Source organism: Neolamprologus multifasciatus, chromosome 6 (genome assembly GCF_963576455.1).
Source record: "Neolamprologus multifasciatus chromosome 6, fNeoMul1.2, whole genome shotgun sequence".
NCBI classification, from domain to species: domain Eukaryota; kingdom Metazoa; phylum Chordata; class Actinopteri; order Cichliformes; family Cichlidae; genus Neolamprologus; species Neolamprologus multifasciatus.
This window is the reverse complement of record NC_140444.1, coordinates 10,350,826-10,363,000: the sequence shown is the minus strand read 5'-3', so window position 1 is coordinate 10,363,000 and position 12,175 is coordinate 10,350,826. Positions and strand designations below refer to the sequence as shown.

The 12,175-nt window shown below is 37.6% G+C and overlaps 1 long non-coding RNA gene across 1 annotated transcript; it reads left to right on the top strand.

Annotated features, from left to right (window-relative positions):
• Positions 1-4,687: 4,687 nt before the first annotated feature.
• On the top strand, positions 4,688-11,167 carry LOC146516435 (uncharacterized). The gene is made up of 4 exons (XR_014874453.1): positions 4,688-6,623; positions 6,830-6,910; positions 9,830-10,083; positions 10,185-11,167. It is a non-coding gene; the product is annotated as an uncharacterized LOC146516435 (long non-coding RNA).
• Positions 11,168-12,175: the final 1,008 nt, after the last annotated feature.

Here is a 12,175-nt window from a genome sequence, read left to right as displayed (position 1 = left end):
CTTGGCTGCTACTTCAAAGCACATTGTGCGCTGTCGGTCCTGTGTGCTGCACAACAACACTCAATATTTAGTATTTACTGTTATTTACACTTTGCTAGATTAATGCGATGGTGTTGTGCTTATTATGCTGCTCTCTTTTTTTCCCTTGTTTTCTCTCAACAGGTGATCCGGGAGATCTTTTTTCTTTTTAAGTGTCCTTTCTCACTGTCCCTCTTCCCCTCTGTTTTTCTTTTCCTTCCTCTGTTTTCCCTTTCCTATCCCCTAGCCATGTCTGTCCCTTTTGCAACAACTGAAAATAAAATAAAATAAATAATAACAACAATGGTCAATCAAATGGACCAATACTGTAAGGTCATGATGATCCACTTGTTAAAGTAAATCCGTTGGGTATCTTTGTTGGCATTCAGACAACAATTCTGATGGCTAAAGAACCAAATGGGACAGGCAAAAACAAAACAAAAAGACGTTACTTAAAATTGCGCTCAGCACTATGTCTTGCTGACATCTAAAAGATTAATAATAATTAATTATAATAATAATTAATATTCAACCCAATGTTTTGAAGTCAAAAGCTTATCATCAAACATGCTACTTAAAATCTTGCATAAAATGTGTACCCTTTGACCTCTTTGTGTGTTAGAAGAAGAGAAGGCAAAAACAAATGTAGTCAGTGGATAGGTTTGTGGTCTCTTTGTGGTGCAATCATCCTTATAAGGACTACAGAGAGCAGAGGCTCCTTATATTTGACATGTGATTACAACAGACTTAAAATCAAGATCAAGCTCAAACATTATTTATTTTTTACAAGAATCTTAAGAGATTTGTGTTAATTGGAAGCATCATATATGTTGTGAGGTGTGCATAGCTGGAAGATTCTGCAGCAGCTGACTGAAACCACCCAGAAAGAAAGAAGAAGCCATGTAAAGAAGCCATTCCTAATGAAGGCAAATGGAGGGAAGTTTGATGGAATTACAAACACAGAAAAGCACCATCAGATTTTGATCCAACATACAGAACCATCTGGAAAGGATCTTTTTGCCAAGACTTTTTTTTACTAAGACAATAATCCCAAACACACTGCCAATGTAGTAAATGCATACCTGGATAGAAAAACACAGAACAGATTACTATTAGTCATGGATTGGCCTCCTCAGAGCCTGGACCTCAAAATGATCTATATTTGAGGTCCAGTCTATATTTCCATATGTGTTATATTATATATATTTCTCATATTCAATTCAATTTATTTATATTACTGTAAATATTTCCCAAAATGCTTCTTGAACTCAGTCTTTTTCTGACCACTTGGGGGCAGTGGAAATTAGTTGTCAGCTTAAAGTTACTGTATAACATATTTAGCAACATTATCTTTTATTTAGAGTCTGGTTAATCGGCAGCTAATGGAAGTGTAGATGGTACAGGAAAAACTATGCTTACATGGTTTAAATCGGGATTAGGTGACCAAGTAGTTGGACCCAAACACTGCCAGCAAAAAGCCTTTCACAACATGTCAGATCCATACAGATCGCCTCATTATAAGCACGTGAGTTCAGATGGTTTTAATAAACCAGTTCTACCTATAAAGCCTTGAAATGCAAGAAAGATGAAATATGAACCACTGAGTCTTTTTAATTTGCTTGTTTTATATATGCTACATCTAAAGTTGCATTATATATCAAATTATAGACATTTTGAAATCATGTGACCCATTAAGCTGGGTATGTTTGTGCAAAACAAGAATAAAAATACATAATCAGCTGGTACTATTACTAGAGTATTTAATTTCACATCTTTACATTCCTGGAGTTCAACGGGCTTTAAACGCACCCTTGAAACAGGAGAATTTCAGCATTGAACCAGCAACCATATAATTCAAGTCAAACATATTCAGCCACCTGAGCTACAGCTGCTCACTGGCACATGTGCTGACCTTTAAGTATTGGCAGCCCACCACCAAGTTTCCTTAGCCCTTAGGCAAAGAGAACTGACAATTAGTTCATTGGATAGCAAAACCAGGGACGCGAGGAGGAAGCAGCTGATTCCTTGACAGAACAAAGAAGTGTGTCCTCATTAAAGCACACCACACTGTGGAGAACTGTACAGGGAGAGTCAGAGCTGGGTGTTAATTACTGTGGTGAAGGAGACAGTGTCTCGTGCTTCTTTCTGTTCTCTCGCTTTCCTTGTCCTTCAGGTTCAATGTTTCTTCAAAAAAATAAATAAATAAGAAAAAAGTAAGACCAAGGAAATTGTGATATAATGGACTTTTCTTTTTCCCTTGATCAGACTGAACATATTTCCTTTTTGACCTTGGACATCTATCATTTTGTGTCCTTTAAATACAGGAGCAGTGAAATTCATTCAACAATTTCCCACAATTAAACTATATATTCAGTATGACATTAAAACATGCTCCTTTAGATTATTGGATGCCCTGTGTGGCACTACAACCTCTCTGAGTTCTTGCCAAGTGAGTATTTATTTAAGTCTTGTTTGTCAATGCTGGACTGGAGTGGTGCGTGTTCACTGTTTTGATTGGGTCCAAAGTGGCCGTGCAGCTTAAGATTGAAGGTAAGGCACTTTCCTGTGGCAATAAAGTCTATCAGAGAGCACTACTGCCTGTTATTTGACCTTGGTACACAATAATACCTATACATTATTACAAGCTGAATGAATTCATTTTTCTATATGTTCATTATTTTGCTTTGTGGAAGTAACTTTCATCACTCTCACAAGAAAAAAAATGTCTTGGAAGAATGTTTGAGCGTATAAAAATCCTGGAAGATTTTTTTTTCCATCAGTTCATTGCTCAAAGAACATTTTTTGTTAATATGTACTGAAATTGCTGACTATTTCCGCCCACGTGGTTTGACGACTTACAATTCTGACTGGCACCTCAGATAAATGTCTTTTACAAACCCCTGGGCTGTAACTCAGCTTTTCCTCTGCACGTGCTCCAAGTTGCTGGTTGGTGGGGTGGAGCTCATCAGTGTCAAGTGGGAACGCCTCAGCCCTGCGTACGCAGACTTTAAAGCTTTTGCTGCCACTTCATTCTGCCTCTCTGCCATCTAATAGTCTGCTAACATGCTGTCAACTTAGTTTCTCTACTACTGTTTCCTCACTCATAGAAGTCATGCACACTCTACACCACAGATTGTAATGATTTCCACATCACAACAGAAATCTCTAAGACAATTACATCCTTGCATAAAGCTAAGGAACTTGTAAATCGGGATTCTCTTTATATACAGTACTGCTCACTCATAGTGATGCTGAAGTATGGGGAAATGTGTATTAAACAATTACTAAAGCAGTAATTTTGTTACAACAAAAAAACTATTAATATAGTATGTAGAGCAAATTATTATGATGCAACAAACATATTCTGTATTCTGCTGAATATATTAAAATTTCCCAAATAAAAAGATTTCAAAATTATGCCGCTTATGGATTAAGTAAAAAGCTATTAATTACCTCCAGGTGTCCAGGATTTGTTCCAGCTGAGAAAACTGATTTATTAATTAAGATGATTATTGTAGGAGCCATATGAGTTGGTCCTTTTTTGACTAAGTGGGTTGGTTTAAATGGACTCACTGTATTGGTGCACGGGTGTGGGGCGGGTGTGTTAGATGATAAATGTGGTTGCACTCACCTGTTCACCGCACCTGATGTTGATGAGCAGAAAGATAGGGTGAGCATGAGGCAAAATCTTCTGTTGACCGCAGCTTGAATGATTTTGATGTATTTTGACTGTAACTTGATGGTTTTTGTATATTTATGCAGTAATTGATGCCTTAGGCCAAGTTGTAATTTGGCATAGTAATTAGTGCAGTTCTTTGTGAGTTGCAGTTATTTGTTTGTGCAGTCTGTGTATTTGTTTAATAGTTAATCCCAGGCGCTGATTTGTATATTGGACAGTTGCATGTGGAATAAAAGGAGCAAATGGTACAGACGTGTATTTTATGTGTTTATTGTTGCGCGTCATCTGTGTCCTCGTGTTTAGCCTGCCGCGGCCGTTGGTTGGAGGAGCCGCAATACATTGTCAACAGAAGAGTTTGTAGGTTTTATTGGATTATTTATATATAGATGAGTTTTATAGTTTGCTGTTGCCTTTGTCCACGCAGCTTTTAGATTAAGCCTTTGGCTACACAAAACAGATTTCTTTCAGGAGTCATATTCCCCTGTTAGGTTTCAGCAGTACAGGCGTTGTTGCTTTCTAGTTATTGTGCATCAGGCGGTGGGACAATGTAAAATTCCTGTTGCTGATGCAAAGCAGCAGTTGGCTTTTGGTCAATCCTAAATTTGATTGGCTTGGATTTTTATCAGATGCATTTATTAAATGACTTTACTAACTAACCATTTAAGGTCATGTCTATCCAGACCTGACCTTTGAACCTATAAAGTGTAAAATAAAATATTATAATTTACTCTGCATTTTTCAGAAAGTTAGTTTTAACATGAGTTCCTAAATTACAGCTGAATTGTGCGGTCGCGCTCACCTTTGACCACTAGACCCTATTTAGTTCATCATTAAGTCCAAGTGGATTGTCATTAACTTTCACAAAATTGGAAAGATATAAGATCACAGTATCTTTCACCACAATATATAATTTTTTATTCTTGAGTGAATGTTTCTTTACCTCAAAACATTAAAGAGATTTTTTTTTTTCTGTCAGGTGCATCATCATGTCTCCATTAATTATTGACTAATTATTAGTTTTCAGGTGGAATCTAGGTAACTTTGTTAGGTATAAGTAAATAAACCATTTAATATGTAGAATGAAATACATATTAAAAGTCACTCCTTCTCAAATCAAGTCATACATGTATTTATATTACATGTAATGAACATGCTAGTTTCCATCTATATCGCTTAGAAGACAAAGAAGACAAGCAACTTTTCATTGTTTTGTTTTTTTTTAGGGGGGGTTTCATGTCTTATATGAAATTTTGTCTTCATACTGCCTCTACTTTTCTATCACTTCTATCTTTTTTGTCAGCTTCCTCTACTTTGGGCTCTTCTGTTTTTCACTGTTATGTGCTTCCATCACCATCTCCAGACCTCTCTCACTCTCTCCTTCTGTAACTCCCTACGTCCCCTCTCTTCCTGCAGACCTACAAAAACACAGACAGAGGCTTCAGTAAGTGCTGTTTTCCTGGCCAGGCTGGAGGACCCTCCCCATAACCAAACAGGAGCCAAGCTTATTTTACCTTCACACAGCCCAGACTGGACCAGTCTGGGCCAGACAAACACAAAATACTTCATTTGATACATTTGGACCATCTGCTTCTGCGGGCTGTCTCCTTGAGCCAATATAGTCAACAGAGAGGGCAGATCAAGACAAACTATGTGGGTCCAAGGATTAAAATAGACAATGAATATTGCCATTATATTTTGTACAGAGTTTCTTGATGGCTAATTGGGAATTTGGCAGCCACTGAGGATTTTCTGTTTTCCTTTAGCTTCAGCATCACTTTTGTGGAAATGTTTGAAAAACTAATTGGCTTTTTGAGGTGTTATTTATTTATTTTTTAATGCCACATATCTATGTCTCACTCATTAGAAACTGTAATAATTTCTTGCATTTATTTTCTGTCTTGACATTAGATCAAGCTGGCAAAACTAGATAACACTAGTTCTAGTTTTCTAGAAAATAACTGAAATCTATTTGTAGATGTGTACAAGTTTACAGGAAAACAATGCTTAATTTTCTATTGTATAAAAGGGAGAAACTAAGAAACTGCCAGATAATTTGGAGATATTCATATCTAATAAATACAGGAAAACACTGTCTTTGTTTTGTCTGCTGCCAAGGATAAAATCCAGAAAAACTATTAGGTACGAAAAGATATTTGGAGAGAGATAATAATATGAAATAGAGTCGATCCTAAATTTTTCAGGGATATCAAAAGTCAACAAGCACACCAGCCAATCATGTTCAATACACTCTTCTATAATTAACTCACATTAAATCAATAAAAAAACCTCAGATGTTCTAAAGTAATGGCAACAAACTACAGTAAGAAACCGAATCTTCATTACGTATACATCAAAACCATTACATTACTGTTGAGTTCCTGTGAGCTTAAAGCAGTCTGGCTTTTCTCCTCTGACCTCTGGCATCAACAAGACATTTTCACCCAAAGACCTGGATATTTTGTGTTTATCAGACCTTTCTCTGTAAATTCCTCAAGTTGGTTGTGCTGGAAAATCCCAGTAGATCAGCAGTTTCTGAAATGCACAGACCAGTCGGTCTGGCACCAACAACCATGCCACGTTCAACCTCACTTAAATCCCTTTTTCCCCTTCTGATGCTTACTTTGAACCTCAGCAGGTCATGCATAAATGCACTGAGCTGCTGTGAGATGACTGGGTGATTAGATACTGTGGTTAACAAGTTAAACACATGTACCTAACAAAGTGGCTGGTGAATGTGTAATAAGATATGCAGAACCGCTTACATTTAACCAAGGTTTATCAGCTTCAACATAATACCAATCTCTGGGTTTTATTCTTTTTGTTTTTATTTTGTGTTTGTTTCTTATTTTCATTAACTAAAACATTATAAAAATCTTTTTTGTTTTATTTTTTCCCAGGAAGTGCCTTGGTGGATCGGAAATTTCAGGTGGGGGGTTTCCTTGTTGCTTTGAAATACTATTTTCAAGAAAGCTGTGAATCCCTCTGAGACTTTAACTGCAAACATATTTCATCAAGTTGAATTTAACATTGAAAGACTTGTTCTTTGTGTTCTAGCCCTGTACTCTTGGTTCTCTTTGTTTAAACATATAAAATTGTCTGGAAAGCTTTTTTTTTTTATTGCTCTCGTTCCAGCAAAGTCTAGCTTGAGCTATGCCTGGGGATCAAGAGCCTAGAGCCATGGCCTCAAGATAAAAATGATTCTCTGACGAGGAGGTATCTAAAGCACTCTTAAACATCTGTCAGCAAAAAATAAGAAATAACAGTTCTTCTAAGGTTAAATGTTCAACTCCACAGGACACAAACTGGTTTAAAATTCTGATCTAAAATGTTTGGATATTGTGAAAATATTTGTTTTAAATGCAAGCTTTTATTACCTACTTCTTTGTGATGTTTTTAGAATAGAATAGCTCTTTATTTTCAATACACATGTACAACAAAATTATTATTTTAATGTTCTACGTAAAGCGGCCATGCTTTGAAAGAATAGGACCTTTTAGGATCTTCGTTTATGCCAATATGCGTGCACTGTGAGGATATGAGTCAGACATTTTACTATTTCATGAAAAACAACTCATTTTTGAATTTGATGGCAGAAAGACGCCTCAAAAGTTGGGATGCGTGCAACCAAAGACTGGAAATGTAAGTGGTGCCGGAAAGAAACAGCTCAAGGAACATTTTGCATCTAATTTGGTTAATAAGCAACAGGTCAGTATCATGGTTTGATATAAAAAGACCATCTTAGAGAGGCAGAGTTTATCAGAGGTAAAGATGGGCAGAGGTTTGTCAACCTGCAAATTAATTATCTATACACATCATTGTGGAATGACTTCAGAAGAATGTTCTCTGCCTTACAAGGGAAGACACAGGCATGATTCTGTCATACAAATCAATCCACGGGCTCGGGGACACTCCCAGAAATAACTGTCTGTAAACACAGTTCACTGTGCCATCCTCAAATATAAAAAGAAGATGCCATATATGAACATGACCCAGGAAGTCTGCCATCTTCTCTTGGCCAAAGATTATTGGACTGAGACAATGTGGAAAACTGTTCTGTGGGCAGTCAAATCAAAATTTGAAATTCTTTCTGGATGTTGCTTTTCCTAAAAAGGAGAGGGATCCTCTGCCTTGTTCGACGGACCAAATTCAAAGGCCTACATCTCAGATGGTATGAGCAGTGTTGGAGAGTAACGGAATACATGTACCGCCGTTACGTATTTAAAATACAAAATATGAGTAACTGTATTCCGTTACAGTTACCGTTTAAAAAGGTGGTATTTAGAATACAGTTACTTTGTTGAAATAAATGGATTACACGGCGGTACTTCCCTGTTTCATATTGTGGCGGGTCAGGACTGTTTGGGTTTTGTTTGACAGCTACGTTCTGTTGTTCCAGGCGGCAGCGTTACGGTTGCCGTGGTTACAGGGTGACGCTCTCTGTCTCTGCGTGTTTCCTGAGTGAGAGAGGCCTTTTCGTAGTTGTTGTTGTGCTAAGCTAATAGGCAGAATGCTACAGGTATAGCTCTAAAGAATGTAGCATCATGGGCAGTGTAGTCCGTGCTGCAGGGAGAATGGACTGCCATACCCGTTATGTGTGAGCGAGGGAGGGAGAAAAAGGAAAAGTACGAGCTGTCATCGAGCAAAAACGGGAGCTGGAAGCATGTAAATATAATAATAACCACTGCAGCCAAGAAGAGAGCCTGACGAGCCCAGTTGTAAGTAAGCTATTAAGACTCGACTGTACACCGTGTTCGTGTTTTTCTCCAAAAACAATAAGTTCCCTTGGAGCAGCCTTTCAACGCCTCTCTCTGTCTCTAGCTAGCAAAGTGACCCAGACTGACAACAAAGTAAAGCTAATTTTCGGCTACAAGCCCGACACAGAACCCACCGTATTAGCCAGAGGTCCCTTTACTACGGTTCGGAGCCGCGAACCTTCAGTAACAGTAATAAATCACAGCAATAGTACATTCATGTAGTTGTCAACAGCATGATAATATATTAAGTAATCCAAAGTATTCAGAATAGTTACTCTCATTGAGTAACGTAACGGAATACGTTACAGAATACATTTTGGGGCATGTATTCTGTAATGGAATACATTTTAAAAGTAACCTTCCCAACACTGGGTATGAGGGTGCATTAATCCCTATAGAAATGCATCATTAATGCTCAAAAGTATATACAGGATCAAAACAGCATATGCTCATAAGCAGATTATGTCCTTTTTCAGAGAAGGCCTTTCATATTTCAGATAAAAAAAATGCTACACCTGGTTTAGTAGCAGAGAAGTCTGGATGCTGAACTGGCCTGCATATAGATTACAAATTTCACCAACTGGATAAAATATGAGTTTAGAAAATCTGCACATCATTTTACACTGAGTCCCAACTTTTTGCACCTTTTTGGGTCGTACATACTCTGAAAAGTCACTACTCAGGTTTAGAAGTCAGCATCACATCACCCCATTCCTGACCTCTTTCCACCAGCTCCATGTCTTTGATTGTGAGATTCTGCTAATCACCTTCAAGGAATGCTTGGATCTGGCTTCAAGGTAAATAGCAAAATCTGTTGACCTCCACATGAACCACCACCCTTAAATCCTCAGGCTTGACCCCAGAGGATATAAGGCTCTCAGAATCAGTGAATTCCTTCCAAAATCACTTCTGAAATCTTTTTTTTTTATGTGATGCAGTAGCATTTATTGCTTTTGTCCTCTTGTTTTTTCTTACTGTACTGTTATAATCGCTTTTATTCTTTTCAGTATTTGTTGTTTACCAATTTGTGCTTTGCTTTGTACATTCCTTTTTTCTTTTTTAAAAACTCTGTCTCAACTTTCCCTTATCTTGTTTTCTTTGGCTTTAATATTTGGCTTTTTGCTTGAATTTACCTTCTGATTGTTCTCCTTCGTACTTATCTGCCAAAGTGCATTGCAAACTATGTTTTGAAAGGCGTATGTATAGATTTGTACACATAACTCTTTATTTTTTAACTTCCCCTAAAATATTGAGTGCAGACTGTCTTTCACTCACGCATATTTTTGTCTCTCAAATATAAGCTCTACAGTGAAGAACTGCCAAAGACTCATGAGAATAAGAAAGTATGCAAGTTATTGTGGGGCTCTTCTTTGTACAGAGCACCAGATGCCTGCAGGAAGGATGTGTGCGCTCTGGCCAAATCAAATACCCGAGAAACACTTCTAACACGTGCCCTGCACTGCTTCAGGAAATACTGCAGGGACGAGAAATATGAAAAATAGAAAGTTATACATTTGTCATTTTATAATGGAATACCAGCAGAGCAGATTCATTCTTAAACTTCAGCAAGATGATAAATTCCAATCTCTGTGAGTGAAGAAGGCTTTGCAACAGTCATATCTCTACCTCAAGGTGAAAGAATACTCAGTGACTGCTTCATAGTTAACACTTTTCATCTGAACAAAACTGCTTATTTCATCATGTGATTTTTTTTTTTCCTTTTATCTTTTCAGCAACTGTTTTTATGTCCGCCTTCATCACAAGAACCATGAATATGTCTTCATTTCGCTCCTTCTTGACTCATAGTAACAAAATAGTCACGCTGTTTTAGCTGTTTATTATTTATGATTACAGCTTATGGGGTTTTTATGGCTCAGGTTCAATTACTGGCTGTTATCTCGACTTTGTTTTCAAAAAAGTACAATAAATTGGAAATTGTTTAAATTGCTTGCGTGTAATAAAATAACAGTACAAATGCAACAGATGTTTAAACTGAATGATTTGAATATTTGTATTAAAAAGATTTCAACCTCACTTTGAAGCTGATACCAGCAACGTGTTTCCTGGGAGATGGGCACGTTTACCAGTGTTTTACATCATCTGTTCTTTTAATAAAACGAGGTTGTGGTGTAGTGTAAGCAAGTGTTTTCCCATTTTTGCATCATATAGGACTAATCTTCTTTTCAAAAAGCAGCAAATTTTCTCAATGTGCACTGAACCTAGTCCTCAATGCTGCTGTAGGGCGACTGTAATTTTGCACAGTGTTTCTGAAATAAATAAGGCTGTCATTGAAAAAAATGCCATCTGCATGTTATGTTGCTTCTGAGCCTGCCTTATTTGGCAATAATCAGGCCTCCACATGCCAGGTGCATGGGGTGAGCTTACAGCAATTAAATAAATAACAGGACAATTTCTCATTTGGCCTCAGTCCTTCACATATCGCAGGCCCACAACAGCTTTCAGAAACATTTCTGAGCTGATATATTGATTGTGCCTGTTTATGAGTGTAAGGTGATTCAGTATTTCTTTAGGCCCTTGTCCTTTGCATGCACTTTTGTTCTGATACTTTTGATCTGTCAATGATATCATCTACTACAGGTGATGAAAACCCTTTTCAGCTTGTCCGTGCTGTCTTTCACAGTGTAAACTGCTTCCGTGTTTACTTCTGAAGGACTCTCTAGAACAGGACTAGACTGGGACAAAAAATAGGCCCAGGTATTTGAAGTAGAGACCGGCCAGGTATTATAGGAAAAACCATAAAGCCTTTGAATGAAAACAAACGCTGTTCTGACAGTGACGTACACTGTCTTGCTGGTATATATGTATGATTTCTATACAGTTTACATCAGATGACCACTTAAGGACATCTCATTGTTTCATCTTCACGTTTCCCTCTCACCAGATATCCAAAACGATATCATGACCAGCAGCTTTACGGCTGTGGCTCCAGCAAACATCAGCTGATACTACAAAAGTAATATCAAATGAATTCTAACAACAGCTTATCAAGCTTAAACATGCTGTCTTCTTGTTTCCTCTTTCTGGGCGATAAACAAGAGAGACAGGGCGAGACAGAAAACCTGATCAGCTGATCATTGATCAGTTTCACGATTGAAGTAGCAACAGGGGAGAGAAGAAGAGGCAGCTGTGCAGCGTAAAGACGCGGAATAAGTCCAGCTTTGTGTCTTTTTTCATTCTAGCTGAAGTAGGCGACAAATCGTTTCCTTTTCACCTACGAGTGTTTTGTAAGCCCAGAGTCGACGACCAATTGGCCAATCCACCACCTTTCATTGTTTATACCGTTACAAAAACAAACATTAAAACGAAAAATCACTATGGCCCAAATGCCCGGTATGCCCGATGGCCAGTCCAGCTCTGCTCTAGAAGGTTCTTTTTAAAATGCCCACAAAGAAGGTGGTACTGACTTTTCATTTCTTTCTTTCTTTATTCATTAATTTATCTCTGTCTCAAATGTTTTAAAATGTCTTGCTTGCGTCAAATTTAAAATGACCATATATTCTCCCCTCAAAAACCGATAACAGAATCAATAACATTTCCTACTCGCAGCGTTTCCTATGCTTTCTTTCTACTAATTTTAACCAAATGTAGGTTTTAAAGTGGCTGCATTCTGCTTTACCTTTTGCACAGCATCTCAACTTTTTTGAATGAAGGATTGATCGAAGCTGTGTTGCCAGTTGGGCAAGTGAAGAAGCTTCGACTTTTT